Source organism: Eurosta solidaginis, chromosome 2 (genome assembly GCF_040869045.1).
Source record: "Eurosta solidaginis isolate ZX-2024a chromosome 2, ASM4086904v1, whole genome shotgun sequence".
NCBI classification, from domain to species: Eukaryota; Metazoa; Arthropoda; class Insecta; order Diptera; family Tephritidae; genus Eurosta; species Eurosta solidaginis.
Genome location: NC_090320.1, coordinates 50,919,958 through 50,942,922, shown reverse-complemented (window position 1 = coordinate 50,942,922; position 22,965 = coordinate 50,919,958). Strand labels below are relative to the sequence as shown.

Here is a 22,965-nt window from a genome sequence, read left to right as displayed (position 1 = left end):
TTACTTACGTGAAATCTTTACGTACGGTTCAGTTAAACCTAACATAACTTCAGGTAATTCGTAAGCCTTACTTTTCATTTACGTAAAAGCCATACTAAATAATGACATATTCATCTAACATACACTTGGTTTTATTCGGTGATGCCTCTTTTTTCATTTTGAAAATACATACATATATCCGCAACCAGTGCGACGTTATTGAAACGTATAAATTTACATTGATTCTCTCACTTTGTCCGCTTACAAGGAGTTCGCATCCGCCCATGGGAGGTTTTTGATTCATTTGTTATGCAACCACGTTTCGACAAAAGTCATTTGTTGGGATGCCCATGCGTTCGCCTTGTTCTCCCTTCAGACAGTGTCCCATTAATATCCCGGTCAATGGGCCTAAGAAGAGACGGTTGAGATTATTAAAGAACTAATCTTATCACCTAGTACCTGGTACTAGTAAACGATTGTAAACTAAAATTGAAGCCGAGCATCGAGGAAATAATGCCGAAAGCGTGAATTGATTTGTATGCTTGTTAATCGAAATTTGATCTCAAGACGAAAATAGTGCAATGTCAATATAAGCCTGTTGTTCCTCCTGTTCCTACAAGGCTACAGGAAGTTCAAAGAGCTGAGCAGACACCGGTGGTTGTCACACCCAATTTTAATCTTCTTTAGACAGGCTAACATAGTATCTTGGCACAAACCGCACTGCAAAGTTTGGGTTCTGGAAAATGATGGACCCGATCCTGAAATCGATTATGCTGGAATAAATGTTCCCCCACCCGACTATGACGAAGTGAGAATAGTAATGACGAGATTAAAAGGCAACAAAGCTGCTGGCACTGGTGGATTGCTTCAGCTTCTATGCAAAATATGGTTGAACGAGTGCATGTCCCACGATTTAAATCTTAGTGGTCTTTTCCCAGTACAAATATAGCGCAATCGACGTTTTTAGTATCGCATATAAGTCCTGTCAAGCGTAGGTATTGTGCGAACGATTGAAGGCCAGCGGGAGTCGGTTGTTAAGACCTTATCATTGCGGCTTCAGACGTGGTAAATCTAGCAATGATCACATTTTTACTATACGCCAAATCTTAAAACAAAAAAAACTTCCAAAAAAGAGTTGCAGATGTTCAGATTCAAAGAGCTAAAGACCATTAGAATAGTACTCATATCTGGATTTGGACTTTATTAAAATTTTGTCGGCTTTTGTTCTTCTGTCTTAGGGATAGCGCATTCCATATTTCAAGGCGCACCGATACACGACACTTGGGGTAAGTTCGCTAGCAGTTTCAGTCACCACGAAACAAAGCAAAGATTTACGAGTTTCAAGGATAAACAAAAGAAAATGCAAAGAAGCGCAAATTCAGAAGTATAAATTATAAAAATTTAGATATTAAAACTCTTTGTGAAAGCATTCACGCATACTTCCGACTGCAACAACTTGCACATCCTTACATGTGTCCTTCAGCACGCAGCCAACATTGTCTAGGCGGCCATAAATCAAATATTTTTTTAAAGAGCTATGCAGCATACAATTTTATAATTACATACAAATATTAATGCGTAGAAAGATGTGAAGAGAAATATGAAAGAAAGGGCAAGAAGTTGCGACAAGCAAAGATTGCAAATGACAGCATCTCAGCACAGCGTGCAGTTTATGCTATGCATTTGAAAATATTTTAAGATTAATCCAAGTACAGAGAAACCCCTTGCAACGAACACCTCCATTAAGTGGCCATCTGCCTTGGCCGGACAGTTTTTCATACACCAAGTTTAAGGTACAATTTTTAGAACGATTTGCCCTCCATTAGGCGTACACACTGTTGGCCGGCGGCGAACAGTTATTTGCTACAAAAATTACGTAAAACCTCTACTGAGCGGACACGAACCTCTTATCGGCGGACACTAAAACCTGTTTTCATAACAAATCAGTCAAAAACCTCTCTTGGGCGAACGCGAACTCATCGTAAACGGACAAAGTGAGAGAATGAATATGAATGTATACGTTTGAAAAACGTCGCACTGGTTATGGGCATACATATGTATTTGCGAAATGAAAAAAGGGGACTACCCGAATAAAACCATTTTTGTGATAGATACTTATGTACTCAAATTTAAGAAGCATTTTAGTCTAACACTACTTAGTATCGCTTTTATATAAATGAAAAGTAAGGTTTCCAGATTGGCTGAACTAAGGTAAGGTTGAACTCGTCGGTTCTTGGGAACTTCACATAAGCCGAGTGTGTTCCTAGAGTTAACAGGAGCTTAATCGATGACCCAATTCAGACACCCTTTCCAGAACTATAGCCTATGTTATAAAATAACTACGTGGTCTTGAAAATACTACTAGCAGCCAAGCAAATAGTGGCTCCTAGACCAGAAGATTCGATTTGACCTACACTTAATTTCACAATTTTCCAACTTGGTTGATCATGTGCAGTTTATTGTTTCCCTTTTCAGTTCATTCACCTTTTCGTTACCATCTCTGCCTATATGACCAAAGCCCTATAATGATTGCAAACTTCTCCCTGTTTCAATTCTTCCAAGTGCTTATTTGCACCCTAACATACTTGTAAAGGTTGTGCTATGCGTGATTATCGGCTCAAGGATCACCTGGTTGTCAATACCAAAGTTTAAGCGACTGCAGTTTGCGCAGTTTTTTTCCAACTTCCAGTTTCCAGTATTTTTTGTTTATACCATCTTTTTATTACCGGATCGGCACAGTATACCATGGACCATCCCGGCCGTATTAAATAAAAATAAACGCAAGGCGCGATAACCTCTGAAGAGATCTAAGGCCGAGCTTCTCTTCCAATTTGGGTCGTGCTCCTCTTGATTTTCCCTACAAATTGGCCGGACGGGACCTCCGTGTCTTATGCCGACTCCGAACGGCATCTGCAAGGCAGATGAGTTTTCACTGAGAGTTTTTCATTGCAGAAATACATCCGGAGCGCTTGCCAAACACTGCCGAGGGGCGACCCCGCTTAAAAAAATGTTCTTCTAATTGAAAACCTTATTTCTAAAATGTTGATGTTGCTTTGCCCGGGGTGTGAACCCAGATCATACGGTGTGGTAGGCGGAGCCTCTATTGTGGCTCTAAATTCTCGACCAAAGCACGGGCATACATAATTTTTGGAACAGAATAATATAAAGATTTGTAGCTAGTATAGCTACCCACTGCATAGGGCGGCTGTCTTTCTTAGGCGGACAAAACTTGTCTGACGATAAGTGCCCGCCCAAGGGAGATTTTACTATAAATAGCTCGCCAGTGTGTGTATTTCATATTAAACGCCTCTAGCAAGAACAGGCAAGGAGAAGAGTCACTGTCGCACGATAAGAAATGCCTGTTGGCCTTAGAAATAAATTTCACTTTTCAGTGACTAAATATGTGTGGGTGGTGTGTAGGTGTAATACAGGCGTCATGCTGTCTGACGCTAGACTCTAGCACCCCACTAAAACACCAACCAACTCCATCTACTTGAATACTCGCTTTAGACACACACACACACCCAGCGCGCCTGTCCAGTGCGTGTCCAGACAGTTGTTTGGGTTATTATCGCGTTTTCTATCGTCTACAACTGTTATGAATTATTATATAAGATTTTTTTTCAAACTTTTTTCCTCGCTTTTATCGTGTCCGGCAGCCATTTAAAAGAAGCTTGTTGCATGTTATGCCGTACTTGCCTCAGTCTTTTTGTTGTTGGTGTGAATTTAATGTACTTTGGTGTGAATTTATTTAGAAAACAGTAGTCCTTATTAATATGTGTGTAGTTATTTTTACTACTACAGGTATGCGCTAGAGCATCGCTTGACAGGATTAGCTGCGTTTTATAGTTGCCGTGCAGGCTGCCGGACGTGTCCAAATTCAATTGTCCAGACATAAAAATTAAAATTTTAAGCGGATGGGGTGTTTTTGGCTTGCAGCGTGATTGAATGCCGTTTATTGATGCTTGACATGCAATTTGTGTGCAGGAATGTTTCAGATGGTGTAATAAATAATTTGTATAGTCTTCTTTTAGGCGGTGTGTGGGATTAAAATGGGAATTTAATTTAATTGTGAAAACCTGTTTAGTATGAGATTATTTTTGTAATTGAAAACGAAATGAGGCGCAAAAAGTATTAAGAATATCGTTATTGAGCTAAAATGGCTAATGCCTTTGCAGAAAGGGCGTCCTGCCACACACTGCAGACTTCTCAACTTGCTATTTACTGCCGACTTTGGAGCGTACTTCTTCTTAACATATCCAACATTTTAAACTAAATGCCTTGGGAAATATTCTCCGAAGAAGCTTGATAATGGGCATGCTAATAGGGCCTTGGCAACTACGCTACTGTTGGCAGCCATAATTTCGAAATAGTAAAAGACCTCGTTTATTTGGGTACCAGCAGTAACACTAACAACAACACCATCTCTGAAATCCAGCGAAGAATCACACTTCAATAAATGCTACTTTGGACTACGTAGGCAATTGAAGAGTAAAGCTCTCTCTCGGCAAATGAAAATCATGCTCTACAAGGCACTTATCGTACCCGTCCTGCTATATGGACATCAGATGAAGCGGCTCTGAGAGTGTTCGAGAGAAAAGTTGTTCGAAAGGTTTATGGACGTCTACGCGTTGCCGATGGCGAGTACCGAAGAGGATTTAACGATGAGCTGTACGAGCTTTATGCAGACATCAACACAGCCTAGCGAATTAAAACGCAGAAAATTTTTTAAAATGATGTAGCCTCCCTTGGTGTAACCAGATAGCTACTCCCTGCGGGAATAAAAAATATCGCTATCATAGTGGTCTTCAAGCTTGCTCAATGTAAGACCATATTAAGAGCATTTTCTAAATTTTGTGCCTCTAAATGTATGCACAGGCAATTTTTGAAACTCATAATAAAAATACTGAATGAATGTAAATTGCCCTGCAAAAAATGCGATTAGTCTAGGGTGAATCCGGAATGAGTCACAAAGGAATATGCGACTAGAGCCAGTTCTGAGCTCTATATATGGTTGGAGTGATCCCATTTGTTTTAGCATGTCCTATGGAGAGAGCAATTGTACCTGTTTATGCCTGAACGGGTATTGTCGGACTGGTCCTCTTTATACCCTTACGGATACTGTCGGACAGATCCCTTTTGTACGGTTCGACACTTCCTTATTGAACCCCTTTTGGTACTGTTCGACACGCCCTCTTTGTACCCCTACGGGTATTGTCGGACAGATCCTTTTTCTGCTCTCCGTTATAACCTTACGGGTACTGTTCGACACATCCTCTTTGTACCCCTGCGGGTACTGTCGGACAGATCCTCTTTGTCCGCTTATGGGAACGGTCGGACACGACTTTCTACGGGAATACTTACGGATTATACTTTTTTTAAAAATATTACAATGACATTTTTTTGCATTGCAGTATTTATTTATAAATATATATGTAAATTAAAATAAATTCCGTTTTAAATATTTTGCGTGACAAATTTTTAAAATAAAAGCAAACATTATGTAACCGAATAGCGTTACCAGTTCTTTTATCTCCGATTCTGGCCCAAGTGGTAACGCTGTCATCACCAAAAAACTTACCCGTGTCTGTGGAGAAATTTTAAATGCCTAAAAAATAACGAGCGACGGTTCTTATTATATTTATCCTCTTTGCTCTCACCATAAAAAATTGTTCAGTCAATAAAATGTGCCAGAACAATAACATTTAACCTAGGATATAATTTATGCCAGGCATTAAAAATAAAAGTGTTGGCAAACACATTGCCGTTAATTGTTGATGAAATAATCGACTAATCAAAAAAAAAACTCTTGTTTTATAATAATATTAATAACGGATAGATACTTCGATCGGTTATACAACACTATGTAAAATATATGATAATAAACATTGCTCCTCGCATAGGATAGATTAAGTATAGCGAGCACTCTGCCGTGAGCCTAACACTTTCAAAACTTATACAAAGAAATTATATGCATTACTTCTCGTTTGACACGTTGATATTTAAATCTTTCTCACCCAGCTCAGTGAGTTTAAGGAATTCCAGGACTATTGTGGTGTTAAGCCACGCAAAGTAATTGAAAACTAAGTATCTTGGCACAAGAAATATTTTAACTCGAAGACAGAAGGAAGCAAATGCAAAATAGATTTGATTTAGGAAGAAATGTTTTGTATAAAATTATTCCCGTAGGTGCTAGCAGAACCCCTGAGGCCTGGGATCAAAACTCACATATACTGAATCTCGGCTCTGATATGAAGTTTAAACGTTAAGGGAAAAAGTAATCATCTATAAAAATATCACTAACAAAATTGCCTAGTTTCCTTTATGATTTACTGAGTTTTCCACATACATAGTTCGGCAACACCAGAACGCAAATTTTGAACCGTTTCTTACTAAAACCTAACGGCACTATACATTTTTGCCCCTATTACGGTATACAACTCAACTTAGTTGGGTTGTAATTAAAACAACTCAACTTTCAGACAACTCAACTCCTGTTTGGTATTACGAATTACAACTTATTTCAGTTGAAGTTGAATTGGTGCTGCCAACTTCAGAAAGTGATAATTTGACAGATAAGTGAACAGCTGATCAATTTGTGGTGAAAATTTAAGCATTTGCAAAAGTGATTTTGTTATTACAAGATAATATATGATATGAAATCTATTTTAGAATGGCGAAAATGTTGGTGATTAACATGTCGCGAATACGCAAAACATTCTCGTGGTCATTCCAATCCATTGGAACTACCAAGCACCAAGTAAGAAAATGTTTAAGTGACAAATGATGAGCTTCAAATGAAGTTATTTTGCAGATTTCAAAGGAAGCATTTTACTCATTACTAAACAAAATTAAAGACCATTTCCGCAAACCGTTTCGAGGGAAGGCTGTACCCCTATTTAAAAATTATGCGCCAGATTCAGATTCCTTGCTGATGGCAGCTATCAAAAATGCTGTGGACATGATTTTGGTGTTGGACTGGTTGGATATTATTGAGGAGCATATTTGTGCGAAGTGGATTAAAACCCCAACAGCAAAAATTGTATTTTACTCTAAAACAGGATGCCCAGGAGTAGTGATTAGTGTAAATGGAACTCACGTTCGCATAATTTGACCTAGTTTGGCTGCATCCGTACTGCGGCCAGCCTCGTCCAACTTCGGAATGTCGCTCAATAAAGTCAAAAAGTTATTCAATGTAATGCTTCGTTTAAACGTTGTTTTTTCTATAAATGTGCACAAAATTTTTGATTATTGTTTGATTAAAAAATGTTTAACTACCGGATTTAATTTTTTTGTTTTTGTAACGTTTTATGAGCCCGTGCACCATCTAACTCTTATCAAAGGTGGTATCAAAAGACTCGTTTCGATGCCCGAGGGTCCGAAATATGAGGCGCGATCCACGGGTTTTTTTTTTTTGCACAGAAGATCTTTCTGTGTTGGCGGCCTTTGGCCGCTATTTGTAACAATAACCCTGGGTAGGTCCAACGACTTGCTGCATTAATGTGTACAAAAAATTTGGCAAAATATAACCACATGAAAATTTGTACCGAAATGATATGATAGAAATTAAATTTTTAATTTTTGTTTTCGGATTCTTAAATCGGAGGTCGAAACCCGTCTTTTGATACCAACTTTGAAAATTTTTCGTAAAAATTAGGTGGTGAACCGTTTTCTCAAACGATAAATTTTTTCAAAACAACTGCAAAATTGTATGAGACAACTGCTAGTAATCAGTTGTAAGATTTTGACGTCTTTGACAACTACACTAACACAACGTTGTAAACGGTAATGCCACAAAAAGTTGTTAGACTAGACAACTCAACCGACATTTTTTTGACAGGTTGAGTTGTAATCTGTAATACCAAATTGCGAAATTTCAACCCAACCAGAGTTGAGTTGTAAACGGTAATAGGGGCATTTATTTCATTGCAATCAACAACATAATGCTAGAACTAAGAGCTTTGTGACCAAAACCAAAGAGGATAAATATAATAAGAGCCGTCACTCGTTATTTTTTAGGCATTTACTCGATGTAAACTGTGAGGTAGTCGCTACTTTTGTTTTATGAGGGACATTTTTGAAAACATGGTGTGGCAACCGTGTTCGCTTTACCGAAAATGTCTCACTTGTAGATCATAGTGTACAAGTACAAGTGTGTGGACTTCTTTCTGACAGGCACTCGCTTAAGTTAGCATAACGGGAAAATCTGGGTTGCCATTATTGTTTCGGTTGAAAACGGTCAATTAGGGTTCTGTGCAGAGAAGTAAAAGATTGAAACAGGGTTTATGTAGTCACAAAAGTGTTGCTCCTGTTCCATAGCATTTTATCATGGCGAAAAGTAGGGGGACAAAATTTTTTTGATTGTTATACAAATTAAAAAATGCCAAGATTAAGTGAAAAATCAAAACTAAAACGCCTTTACTTGCTGATGTTGGAGATTTCTGATGAAAATGCCTGCTGTAATGTTTGCAAGGTTGCATTCCTTTGAGTTTACCGCGTTTACACAATGAAATGTGCGCGTAAATTTATACAAATTGTGTAAATGATTTTTCATACAAAATTTGACAGTTCGTTTACGCACTAGATAAATTTATACGTTTACACACTTTATAAGGCATTTATACGGTTACATGAGTCCCCCTAGTGTTCAGTTCGGAGTTATTGATTTTCATTAAAATTTTAATTTATTACGGAGAGTTACTCCTTTAAGTTTAAAAAGCAGAGAAAACGTAGTTTTTCAAATTATTGTGAACAACTTTTTAATTTGAATTTCTGTACCCAAGTTCACTATATTTGTGTAACACAAGAATCTGGAGATCAATTCTTTAACTATGAAAACCTGAAAAATATACACTTATTGAAAACACATTTGCACACACAATTTACACTTTGAATTTAGTTGTGTTTTTATGCACAAGATTTTGAAACTAAACACAAAATTTTCATTTGTCAGAAAAAATAAAGAAAAAACCGACTAATGTAAAAAACCCTATCGAAATACTAACTGGCTTGTTTGTTTTTAATGAACTACGTGGTATTTTTCTTGTATTTCGTTAGTTTTTTTAAATATAGTTCACACACTTACACCAATACTGAAACCTTATTGGCTCCCTCGACAAAAAATAAAAGACAAAATACATAGAAAATAAAGTAGTGTCATATAGGAGTTTGATTTGCTAACACTTACAGCACCATTTTATTTGCAGGAGACTTTCACAGCTACAAAAATTAAGGCAGATTTTCACAGACGCTTTGGTTGTGTTGCATTCATTAATTCATCTGTCGGGCGAAGTATCGAAAAATTTACATAAATGCTTTGGTTGCGTGCCTACGCTGTGACAACGCCTTACGAAAAACAATGAAACGCCGTATGTTATCTTTGCTTTGAAGCGACCAAAGCGTTTATATAATTATGGCCTTATGCATTTGTGTAAACAGCCTTAGAAGTGAAATTTTTCCATGTTACAAGTGTGGCGCTTTATATTTTGACTCTAATTTAAACAAATTTTGCTTTCCGTATGGTTCTGCATTATTGCAGGCTACAAATTTTCTAGTATTCTTATTTCCGCGGAAATATATGCAACTATTTCATTTGTGAATACTACAAAGTTTTATTAAACTATCAAATGCAACTCAGCTTGAAGTACTCTTACGTACTAAAAATGCATCTCTAGACCTGAGATTTGAATCAGGTGAGCGAGGCTGTTTGCAGTTTTGACGTTTATCGCTTAGTTGACACACTTGTATAGGTACACTATGTTGTAGATACGAGGTTAACGAATAAACGGGACGATGTGTATATGCATATTATGCATGATAAGTTTCTACATAGGTATATTGTAATTTATTCTGTGAAAGTACATAATGTAAACAAATATGTATAGCTAGAGGCAACACTTTTTTACTATTATCTTTACTTATTTGCGCTTACAATTCTTTATTTTTCAGTTTTGCTTTTTTCTAAACAACAGCGTTTGTGTGGTTATTTCGATGTAACCACCTACTTTTTGGGTAAAAAATTATCCGGCTACTTTAGCGGGTAAAATACCAAAAGGGTGTAAAAGTTGCCACATGATTTCGTTACCGTGGTGAAGAATGTAGTTAACACACTAGAATCGGGGCGTTATTGTCTTTGTTTTTCAGGGTTGGATTTTATATAAGGTGCCACGATTTTCAAACTTTTGTTGATTTGTAGGGGTAGAGGGGGTCCTAAAAATCACAAAATTATAATCCGCAGCTCTAGGAAACCCTTAGTTTATGAAATATAAGCTTGCTTTTTAATTTCTAAAATTAGTAAAATTTCAACTTAAGTCGTTCACTTAAAATTCGGGTAGCACATGTCAATAGCGGTATCAAAAGACGCGTATTTGCGTCAAGATTCAGAATCCGAAAGCAGAAACTAAATTTTGTATCTCGTTTAAAAGTTATTCGCGGAAAACACGTCGGTACTATTGTCGCTTTTTTCGTTGGTGCATTTAAACGAAAACAAATGAAGTTGGTGAATAGTGTTGCCAGCTCCGCAACAATATCTTTTTATCTTGGTAGAACATTATAAGGTGGTGGCACGTCGACATAAATGTAAACAAACATACACTATCAATGTATTTTGTTTTTGTAAAACACTTTTAATAATTTGTAGTCTAATATTATTTGGGGTGCTGCGCAGAAGGGTACACTACGCAGAAGGACATCACGCAAAATTGCCGTTGGAATCAGCATAAAAATCTCTATAAAATCCGATTTTTTATTTTAATTTTTATTTTTTTTTGACAAATGTATGTATTCTGCACTTGTTCCAATTAAATACATTAATTTCAAATGGCAGCGATTTAGTATAGCACCCCCCCCCCCCCCCCCCCCCCAACCATTTCGGGGTTTAACTTGATATCAAATGAAAGAGAGAGTTCTCCCGATCACAAATATACATATTTTAAAGTGCGTGAACTTATAATTTCAAAGTTATTTGTTGTTAAATTTTGCAAATTTCTATACAACTTTTATATGTGTATACATATATATATTTTATGGCATTACAAATATGTGCTGCCACATCTAAAAAACGGACCAAGTGCAGAATCGAAAAATAACTCATAAAAATACCTTTCATCTGATGTATATATATCTTTAACTTTTCTAGTCTTTATTTACCAAAAATTTGAAAAAGCTCTTTTTTGCATTCGTGAACGAGCTGATATTACCTTATAACTCTTATGTTTATTGTTATGTTAGCCGATCCAACAACGGCTGCGCCATGCACAGTAATTCTGCGTAGAACACCTTTCTGAAGGTTGTACTACGCAGAAGGACATCACCGTGGCGGTAGCCACGGTTATACCACACACCCGGGCTTGGCATGGCGTAGCCCAGGGTAATTTTTTATAAGCGCGGCCGAAGGCCGCCTACGCGGAGAGGTGTTTCAACTTTTCAAAATGAGTAGTAAAAATATATATTTTTCTTTTTCTTTATTAACTGAAAGGTGGTAAGGTAATATTTATATTTGTTTTTTTTTTTTTTTTTTGTTTATGTGGCAGCACAGCTTTGTAATGTCATCAATAAAATATATGTACATATAAATGTGCATGTTGCTACAAAAGCGCGATTGATTTAATAAAAACATTTATAATAAGTAAAAAGCAATGCAAAAATGAAATGTGAAATATACAAAAATGCAATTTAAGTTTATTGTTGCCATTTTATATAGATATGTATGTGGATTAAGGTTTTGAAAGATGTGTAAATTGTAATTTAATTTGCTATAGAAATTTGCTAAATTTGCAAACTTAAACAATAAATTACTTTTAAATAATAAGTTTGCGCACTTTAAAATATATATATTTGTGATCGGGACAACTCCCTTTTTCATTTGATACCAAGTTTTACCCCGAACTCCGGGGGTGCTATTCTAAAATTTTCCTTTTCAAATTATTCAGAGAATTACAAAACAAAAACCATTGATAGTGTATGTTTGTTTGCATTTATGTCGACGTGCCATTACCGTATAATGTCCTACCAAGATAAAAAGATATTGTTGCGGAGCTGGCAACACTATTCACCACCTTCATTTGTTTTCGTTTGTTTAATTGCAGAAAAAAGCAACAATAGTACCGACGTGTTTTCCGCAAATAACTTTTAAACGAAATGAGAAATATAGTTTCTGCGGTAATAGTGCAGCTTACGGTACCCACCGAAATTTGGGCCAAAATTTTCGAGGGTAATAGTGCAGTTTACGGTACCCACCCACATTTGGGCCAAAATTTTCTATTGAGGTATCAAAAGACGCGTATTCACGTCTAGATGAAGAATCCGAAAGCGGAAGTTAACTTTTTTTAACCGTTCAAAAGATATTAACGAAAAACCGAAAAAAGACCCGCGGTCCCTCCGAAACCGGGGGTGGGATCCATAGTATTTTTGCGCAGAACACCTTTCTGCGTTGGCGGCCTTCGGCCGCGCTTATAAAAAATAACCCTGGGCTACGCCATGCCAATCCCGGGTGTGTGGTATAACCGTAGCTACCGCCACGGTGATGCACGATTTTTTTTGTGGGTAAAACACAACAACAACCACATTAAAATCGCCAACTTCAACTGCAAATATCTTCGGGCAGAGATAAAATTTTTCTTTTCCGCCTTCGGATTATTGTTCTCGAGATTAATACGCGTCTTTTGATACTTCACTCGAAAATCTTGGCCCAACTTTAGGGTGGGTACCGTAAACTACACTACAACCGTTTCTGCTTTCGGATTCTGAATCTTGACACAAATACACGTCTTTTGATACCGCTATCGACATGTGCGACCCGAATTTTAAGTGCAGGACTTAAGTAGAAATTTTACTAAATAAATTAAAAAGCTTATATTTCATAAATTAAGAGTTTCCTAGAGCTTCGGATGATAATTTTGTGATTTTTAGGACCCCCTTTACCCCTACAAATCAACAAAAGTTTGAAAATCGTGGCACCTAATTCAAAATATTCTCCGTTTTTCGCATTACAACTTATTTTTCATTGAATAATTTAGAATATCAATGCAATGTATATATATGTACGTCGCCATTTGCCTTTGATGCGTTCGACTGATTTTGTGTTAAAATATTGCTATATTTTCTTCCTACCTTCTGGCAACACTGCCATCAATCCGCTGATATTTATTATTTATTTTGGCGAGCAAAATTAAAACGGCATATTTCAGTGTATTCAGAGTGAAAATTGTTGAAAAAATTTCATCTTGATTTACCTAACGAATAAAATATTGTGGTTATGGCGGGATCTGTACATTGTCAACTATGGATGGGAAGCTTGGAACCATATATGACCGAAAACTTTATAATTGCCGCTTTTCGCAAAATGGGTGAGGAGCCTACAACTGTGCGCCTAATGAGAAACAAATACACGGGTGAACTCGCTGGCTACTGCTTTGTCAACTTTGTCACTGATGAAAATGCAATGGATGCTATGCATAAATTGAATGGAAAACCAATACCCGGAACTAATCCAATTGTACGATTCAGATTAAATAGCGCCAGCAATTCATATAAGCTACCGGGAAATGAAAGGGATTTTAGCGTATGGGTTGGCGATTTGAGTTCAGATGTTGATGATTATCAATTGTATAAGGTGTTTTCAAGAAAATATACTTCAATCAAGACTGCAAAAGTAATTCTGGATAGTTCTGGATTTTCCAAGGGCTATGGTTTTGTTCGTTTCGGAATTGAAGATGAGCAAAAATCGGCTTTGTATGACATGAATGGTTTTATTGGATTGGGAAGCAAACCAATTAAAATTTGCAATGCTGTTGCGAAACCAAAGAATGATTTAGGTATTGCGCTAGGTACCTCAAGTAACTATGGTTATGGTGGTAGTGGCATGAGTGGAGTGACAGCCACATCAGCAACAGCGGACTATTCTCAATACTATGATCCTACCAGTACATATTGGCAAAATTATAATCAATGGCAAGGATATTACTTTCCTACTGGTGCAGGAGCAACGACAGATCCAAATACTGCGTACTATACACAAAATATGGCACAATCACATGCAAATGCACAAACTTTGGCACAACATGCCGAAGCTTGGAGTGCACAGCGTACTGCCCAATATGAGCAACAACAAGCTGCCTTAGCCGCTGCTACTAATCCCCCTAGCTCCACTGAGGACGATGATTATGGTTTGGTGGAACACAAACAGACATTAGATATTGACAAGTTAAATAGAGAAACTTTATATGCTGATCGTCTATTGTATGACGCACTCGAAAGCTCCAAGTGGTTACCACTGGAGCAATTAGAAACATATTAAACTTTTTTGTAATAGAACTTAGATGTAAAAAATATATTTTCTTCTAAACCTACGAATTTTTTAGAGCTTGTCTTTTTTAACACGGTTATATTAGCTTTACTTGTATGTATGCTTGTTTGTAACTCTCTAGGCTATGCGCGCAAAAGAGTGTTAGACCCATCTAGCAGCAATTTTTGAAGTGGTTAAATAACTCGCCACAAAACGAGCTGTGCTTAATAGCGGATACACGAACCTCTGTGCTACGGCGTGTTAAGTTTTTTATTATGTTATTTCTTGTAAAGTCTACATAAAGGTAAAAGTTTCATAATTTCTTATGTGAAGAGCCGACTTAACTAATAAAGAAAATGAAACCAAAAAAAATTGCCATATATTGAGGCACCATGTGAAGACGAAGCGCAATGTGCTGCGCTATTTATGTCAGCAAAGTATATTCTACGGCTATACAGGATATGGATGCACTATTGGTTCAAGTGTGTCGCTACGTCACTTTTAGTGAAGCACGCAAAAAGCCAGTTAAAGAATTTATCAATGATAAGGTTTTACAAGGTTTCGATTGATAAGCTCTAAGTTTATAGATCTCTGCATACTACTAGGTGGTTATTATTAAGAAGGCATTAAAGGTATTGGACCAAAACGCGCAATTGAATTGATTAACGCCTGTCGCGATATTAAAACCATACTTAAAAATATTGTTCCAAAAAAATATACTGTTTTAGAAGATTGGAATTGCGTGCGCGTGAATGGTTTATAAACCCTGACGTTACAGATCCAATGAGTATTGGGCTCGAATGGACTGAGGCTGATGACGAAGGTCTCGTTAAGCTTCTCTGTGGCTAAGAAAATACATAAACGCAGGGACGTTTGGATAGCTTTTTTAAGACCTTGCCAACAACAAATTATAAACCAACTCCCAAGCGCAAGGCCGGCGTCCAAAGTAATGATGCTTTTAGGTGCACTGCAGAGAAAGTAGACTTAATATTATTTGGTATTTACCTTTTAAGAATGTTAGTATTGAATTTTGTGCTGCTTTCTTGGCGCCAGAATTCCCACTCGGGATTATATAGCTGGATCCATATAGTAAATGTTTATCTTGTGTGGAAACATTTCTTTTTCGTAAAAGATATGTTGCAGAAAATTCTAACCATTTGGATTTTAACGAAATTTTATAAGTTGCCAAAATATTGTATGTTCTCGGTATTGTGTTTTCTCATTTGGTCTTAGTCACCCAAAAATACTATGGATCCCACTCCCGGTGGGAGCGGCCCGGAGTATTTTTTAGGTGTTTTGTGGATATCTTTTGGTACAAGAAAAGTTTATTTCCGCATTTGAATTACTTATACAGATTTATTTATAAGATACGTCTTTTGACACCTCTCCTGACATTTGGGAGTATATTAGCAGTCGTTGTAAATTATTACCCGCAAAAATATTATGGGCCCCACCCCCGATTTCGGAGCGGACCGGGATAATTTTTCGTTTTTTGGGAATATCTTTTGATTGAAGCAACATTTTGGACGTGCACTAAGGGTGTCATGCTGTCGTGGCAATGGCTCGACGTTTGGCATTGTCAACCGGGGGACGAATTAAAAGTTGTCCGCATAAAGCGTTCATGGTTTTTTTTGGACCGACAAAACTATGGCCAAAAGCGATACATATTTTGTCGTTAAGATTTGCCAGAGCAGAGTTGAGCATAGTTTACCAACGCCGATGATGTTAGGTTGGTTGAACTGGCTGGACCTCACATACACTGATGCAGTCAATAGCGTTTAACGCCGGTGGGGAGGTTACAATAAATTAGTGCAAAACCCCTGAACGGGCACTGTCTGAGAGGTCCTCTGCACCCCTATGGGTAGCGTCCGACAGGCCCTTTTTGGACCTCTACGGGCACTGTCGGGCAAGTCTCTTTTGTTCGCCTATGGGTACTATCGGACAAGTCGTCCTTCTTATGGATTTTATAGTTTTTTAAACTAATATAATATTCTTAATTTTTTTTTTTTTCGTATTGGTGTTGTACATTAATGAAAACAAAACAAACATTACGATAATGGAACATATGGTCGTAGTATCTTAGGTTCGGTGTAGAGCTCCGCATTTTTCATAAATAATTCTATTCAATCACATTTAATCTTCTTATTTTATTTATTTCATTGCTGTTTGTTTTTCAATGTTTTTTCAATTGGCTACATAAATTTCAAACTGACTGATGCCAAATATACCCAAAAGGGACTAGAAGGGATCAATTATACCCCAATATGGACAAAAGAGATCTATCGTAGACGGCTCTCTTTAGGCATTAATCGCACGATTTTTTGCAGGGTGATCTCTTGTTATGCTTTGGGTTGAGCTCGTGTTCAAAGCTACTTCTGGTGTGAAAATCTAAAAGCCATCGAACGAACTCGACGGATTTTTATGAAAACATCTTTATGTGCCTTAAAGTATACAATATCCGCCTGCCTGGCGAAGGCGGTCAAACATAGTCATTTAAAATCTTGTGGGCTTTGTTTTATCATTGTTACCTGGGCCCGAACTAAGAATTTGTGGTTGTGAGCCACACTTTTTCTATATAGTGATATTATGTAGTCGTTAAGTTTTCCCCCAAATATGTATGTCAAATAATACTGAATTTTTTTTATAGTGTAAAATTTGTCGACCAATTATTTATAGTACCTGATGTTGGGATTGAATTATCTATAGTAACGTGTATAGACATTTCTTCCTTACAGAGTTCTACGATTTGTAGAAGAGAAATCATATTCATGTTAAGAGCATACAGAGATAGCTGACCTTTGTCAACACGGCTCACGATAGTGTGAATCGTTCACTTGTAGGATGTAGATTAACGCTCTACTACGTACAAGGATTGCCGAAACATCAATTTTAGATGGCATAGAGCAGATTAAGACCTCAAGAGGATGTCTACAAGGAGGCAACGTGCCATCCAAAGTGGAAGCGCTCTACCCGAAACACACTCTTATATGGTATACCGATGGCTCAAATACTCTAAAGGGCATCGCAGCCGGGATCTACGGCCCCAGACTTAAGATATACATACCAATGGGACCATTTCCAAGAATTTTTTGGGCCGCGTTTTTCGCTACAAGCCAGTGCGCGGAGATGAATCTTTAACGAGGCTACAAAAATTACGGAATTGTTATACTCAGCGACCGTCAGACCGCGCTCGAGGCAATATCGTCAGTAGATTATCAACAGTCACTGAGTTTGAATAGTTTAGGGGCTAATAAAACCATTTGATAGGTCACTCCAGACTAAATAGTCACATGCGCAAACTGGGAATATGATCTAATAATCTATATAGTTTCTGCGGAAGCGAAGATAAGACGGCAGAATACATCCTTCTCGAATGTGTTGCCGTTGCGAGAAGAATACTAAGGATCCTTCGACCATATTGCAACGATTTTGTCATTCCTTCTAAAAAAAAAAAAAATAAATGTAAGGCGCGATAACCTCCGAAGAGATCTAAGGCCGAGCTTCTCTTCCAATTTGCGTCGTGCTCCTCTTGATTTTTCCCTACAAATTGGCCGGACGGGACCTACATGTTTTATGCCGACTCCGAACGGCATCTGCAAGGCAGATGAGTTTTCACTGAGAGCTTTTCGTGGCAGAAATACAATCGGAGCGCTTGCCAGACACTGCCGAGGGGCGACCCCGCTTAGAAAAATTTTCTTCTGATTGAAAAATCTTATTTCTAAAATTTTTGATGTTGCTTTGCCCGGGAATTGAACCCAGGGCATACGGCGTGATAGGCGGAGCACGCTACCATCACACCACGGTGGCCGCCATTCCTTCTGGGAGAACGAAAAATGGCACTGATGATGGCGCAATGTCAAACGAAATTTGACAAGGGATGATGAAAAATCGTTCCAATATATATAAATTATACACCATGTCGGAAAAACAACAAAAAGACGAATCCGTGGATCGCTATAAAATGAAAGATAAGCATATACACTATCTAAAGCAGGGCACTATTCTGGATTTCCTCATGCAGCCGGGCTTTGATGAGGTGCTGTGAAGAGGACACAATAGACCTATAGGTCGCAGTGAATTACGCCACAGCAATCTATATATCTATCTAAGATTATTTCATTAAGGACTATTGCAGATTTTAATGAAGCTCTTTTCAGAACACGCATTTCATTCGACAATTCCAAATGTCATGCATCACTCTCAAATGAGGTTCATGACATTTTACCGTTATTTTAGCGTTCCATATGCCAAGCACCTAAACTTTTTAATTGCTTTGAAATAAACCTCTGCCTATACACACATTCAAACATACTTATGCGACAATGTCCTTAGATGCAAGTTCGTCGTTAATTGAAACTGCTAATGCTCATTTTCAACTTGACATTAATTTAATTACACCACACAACTGAAGTATGAAATTTTTATTATCCATATAACATCATACATTCATTATAACATCAAAACAGAACCAAATTTATTTACGAAAAATTCGTGAGGATTTAAAATGCGTCCTCTTGCATTAATTTGTTAGATCAGACGTGATGATTTGTAAAGCACCCCAGAGGTAATTTAAGAATGAGTGGGAGGGAGATATGCTAATGAAAGACAACAATCAGAAATAAAAATTAAACAGGATGGTGCATCATCTAAAGGACAATAAAGTTTGTATGAAGATGCTTCTGTATGTGAAATAAAAAATGAAGTTTGCATGTAAAGAAAAGGCGAACGGATGTGAGAGATGTAAAGAAAGTTTTGCTATTACGATATTCTGTTTTTTTTTTTTTCACAAATTTAATTAATGTTGAGGAAATGAGCAAAGTAATCAAGGATATTTAAAACATTTTCAGAAAGAGCAAAAAAGAAAACGAAAAACATAAAAAAAAAACAAGTAAGGACGGGCTGTGCCGAAGACTTCATACCTTTCATGAATGGGACTGAACAATAATCTTATCTCGTTCGTAATCTCCAAATAATTGGATGTATAAGATAAGAAATATAAAACCATTTTTAAGATAAATATAAAATATAAAATGGCAAAAAACCCCATTATCTGAACGATCGGTTGTATGGGATATATATTATATATAGCTCCGATCGAATTGATTTTTACAGGAAATCTTCTATGATATATTAGAATATATATCACCAAGTTTCACGTTTTTATATTGGAAACTAAGGGAGAAATGGCCAAAAATCTTTCTATCTGAACGATCGGTTGTATGGGATATATATTATATATAGCTCCTATCGAAATGATTTTTTCATGAAATCTATGATATATTAGAATAAATATCACCAAGTTTAACATTTTTATATTGGAAATTAAGGGAGAAATTGCCAAAAATCTTTCTATCTGAACGATAGGTTGTATGGGATATATATGTATGTACTATATAAAGCTCCGATCAAAGTGATTTTTTCATAAAATCTTCTATGATATATTGAAATATATATATCCGAGTTTCACGTTTATACTTTCTAAATTGCGGCAGGAATGACCAAAATCGTCTTATCTGAACGATCGGTTGTATGGGATATAACTATATATAGCTCCGATCAAAGTGATTTTTTCAGGATATTTTCTATGATATATTAGAATATATATATCCGAGTTTCACGTTTATAATTTCTAAATTGCGGCAGGAATGACCAAAATCGTCTTATCTGAACGATAGGTTGTATGGGAGATATATGTTATAGTAGTCCGATCCTACCGGATCCGACAAATGTCTAATATAATACAAAAATACATCTTTGTGCCAAATTTAATTGAGATATCTCAATATTTGAGGGACTAGTTTGCGTTCAAACAGACAGACGGACATGGCTATATCAACTCAGTTCGTCGCCCTGATCAATTCGGTATACTTAATGGTGAGTCTATCTTCTATATTTCTCAACGTCACAAACATCAGACCAAAGTTAATATACCATTTCATGTTCATGAAAGGTATAAATATTAGAAGGGAAAGCGAGATTTAAAATATTTAATTACCTTATTTCGTACGAACAGGAATAAAATTGGTTTTAATTTTTCTCCACTGTCCCGAAATATTGCACCTAAGTACCAGTTTTCCAGTGCTCTAGAACGCATTCCAATAAATGCATGGCTAGAGCGGAATTTTTCGTGCTTCAATTAATGCCGCAGTACTGTAGAACTACTCACAAGAAAACCTCTTTTTTTCTAAACTATAGCATATGGAAATGCCCAGTTTACGAAAATCTTCTCAAATTCCCTACTTGGATGTATCTAGACAAATGAGAATATAATATAGCTTAGGTTAAGAGGGCGTGGGCGGGAATTTCCCACACTTTTACTCGGAGACATTTTTGTCCATTTTGAGTGCCCTCGATGAGTGCCAGGTGGCGGCACATTTGTCCAACCATATTACTTCCTATTAGTCCTCAACTAACTATTTGCTTTCTCTGATGAATCTGAGTAGCAGTAAAAGATCCAATCCTTTGGTGAGCATGCAGCCGCAATTGTACCGAAAATCCAGAGCCGTAATAAAATCCTCAAATCCCTTGCTGGCAGTACTTGGGGAAAAGACAAAGAAATGCTCATTACCACATATAAAGCAATTGGCCAGCCGATTGCATGCTACGCGTCCCCTATATGATCGCCAAGCCTAAAAATTACCCACTGAAAGAAGCTACAGGCCGGCCAAAATACTGCTCTCAGAACCGCCACGGGCTGTCTTCTTATGTCCCCAGAACACCATCTATATAATGAGGAGAGAAAACCCCATCAGGGAGAGAAATGTGATGCTAACCAAACAGTTCCTGTTGAATACCCAGAAACCTGGGCATGCCAACAGACATCTGATTGATGAGCCAACACCGTCTAGGGACTTAAGGAGTCATCTCCGTAGGCATTTTGAGGAAATACGGCACCTCAGAACTCAGCCGTATGAAGTAAAAAAACACAAGCAGGTCCTTGGTGAACTCCACAAACAGGCGTCGGACCTTTATGCCGGGAATGGCCCGGTGAATCCAGTACTCAAAGAACAGTACCCAAAACTTGTGGAAAAGGAACGCATACTCCCCAGGGAAACGCGAGTCACTCTAGCTCAACTTCTTTCTGGATACTGTAACAGGTTCAACTCTTACCTGTCCAGAATCAACCCCGACATACAAAATGTATGCCCCGCTTGCAATGTGTCCCCACATGACACCAACCATCTCTTTAATTGTAATGTTGAACCAACGCCTCTACACCCCTTTCATTATGGTCCACCCCTGTTGAAACAGCAAGTTTCCTTGGACTCCCGTTAGAGGATATTGATGACAATTTGTGATCGGTCGCAACTATTAGGTGGGGCGAAGCACTGCTACAACAACAACAACAACATCCACTCCCTCAACGCCAGCCAGATTGTTTGAAGTCCGGGACATCGGCAGAGGGTGATGAATAGCCTCATTTTCGTCCTCGCTCTGACAGTTTCTGCAAAGACAGCTTGTTAATATGCGCCGCCGTCAGACCGTTGATGCAATAGCGCAATGACCTGCGATGAGACCCGTAAGTATTCTCACTGCAGATTTGTTTGGCTTAAGAAGGAAACTAGTTGCTTTTTTACCCAAACATGGCCATAAGAACCTTGAGACCTCGCAATCATCCCTGTTGTTCCACAGCAAGTTCGTTGCCCTAATATCATATTCCTGAATTTTCTTCAGGAGTTAAGCCAGCGGTGGGCGTACGTCCGCCTCGCTTATGCATATCTCGAAACGTTTCCCGGCGATCTTAATTGCAAATACATTCCTTTCAATATCGCTGTGCACCGAGACCCAGCACAAGGAGATATTTAGGTGCCTTTTGGACAACACCCCCGCACGGTATCCGCTTTGTCACGTTGAATTGTAATGCCTTTAAGGCGGCCTGGCTATCGACAAAGCTCGTTACCGTACTATCCTGGAGCAATCTGGCTGCTCTCTCTATACCATAGATCTATGCCTAGTAGACACTGCATGAGTCGACTCCCTTTAATTGATTTCGACCATTTTAGTTAAGAAAAAAATGTCCCTGCGGTAGTGATTGAAGCTCCAAAGCAGTCAGTTATTTACCAATAATATGAAAATGCTAAACGTTTGTTTACCCTATTATAGGATGGGGTGAAGCACTGCATTAAGAAAAAGAAAATCCTACTGCTTTGTATACTTGGAAAGAAATTTTGCTGAAGAAGTGGCGATTGATCTTAACCTGCCATATCATTGGTGATTTGGAAAGTTGTCGAGGTGAGCAACATAACATACGAGCTTGGGGAAATGCCATGAGACGTCTGTGTTGCGTTGCAATTGCATGGACAAGTAGACGGTGTTCTACAGAGGAGTCGTCATACCAGAGTACCATAGGCAGCGAAACTTTGCGGCTTAAAATTAGCGACTCCTACACAATAGCGAACTACATGTATCCTATGAAAGTATAAGATAAAAACTCTGCGATTATCACTGATATAAGGAAATATTTAGAATAGGCCGTTTTACGGATGAATTCAAGATGGCAATACTCGCACTAAATTCCATATCGATCAGGCCGCATTATCCAAAGATGGTGGTTAAAGCAGATATTCCCTATAATCTCGACCAATTGGTCATAGTGTTCTATCCTGGCGTGGGCGGGAATTTCCCACACTTTTACTCGGAGACATTTTTGTCCATTTTGAGTGCCCTCGATGAGTGCCAGGTGGCGGCACATTTGTCCAACC

At 37.8% G+C, this 22,965-nt stretch overlaps 1 protein-coding gene and 1 pseudogene across 12 annotated transcripts in view; one reads left to right on the top strand and one right to left on the bottom strand.

Annotated features, from left to right (window-relative positions):
* The window catches only part of sick (sickie), a 1,191,762-nt gene that overhangs the window by 481,553 nt on the left and 687,244 nt on the right, over positions 1 to 22,965 (bottom strand). The gene's annotated exons all lie outside the window — the stretch shown is intronic.
* LOC137239704 (tRNA selenocysteine 1-associated protein 1 pseudogene) lies at positions 13,114 to 14,327 on the top strand (annotated as a pseudogene).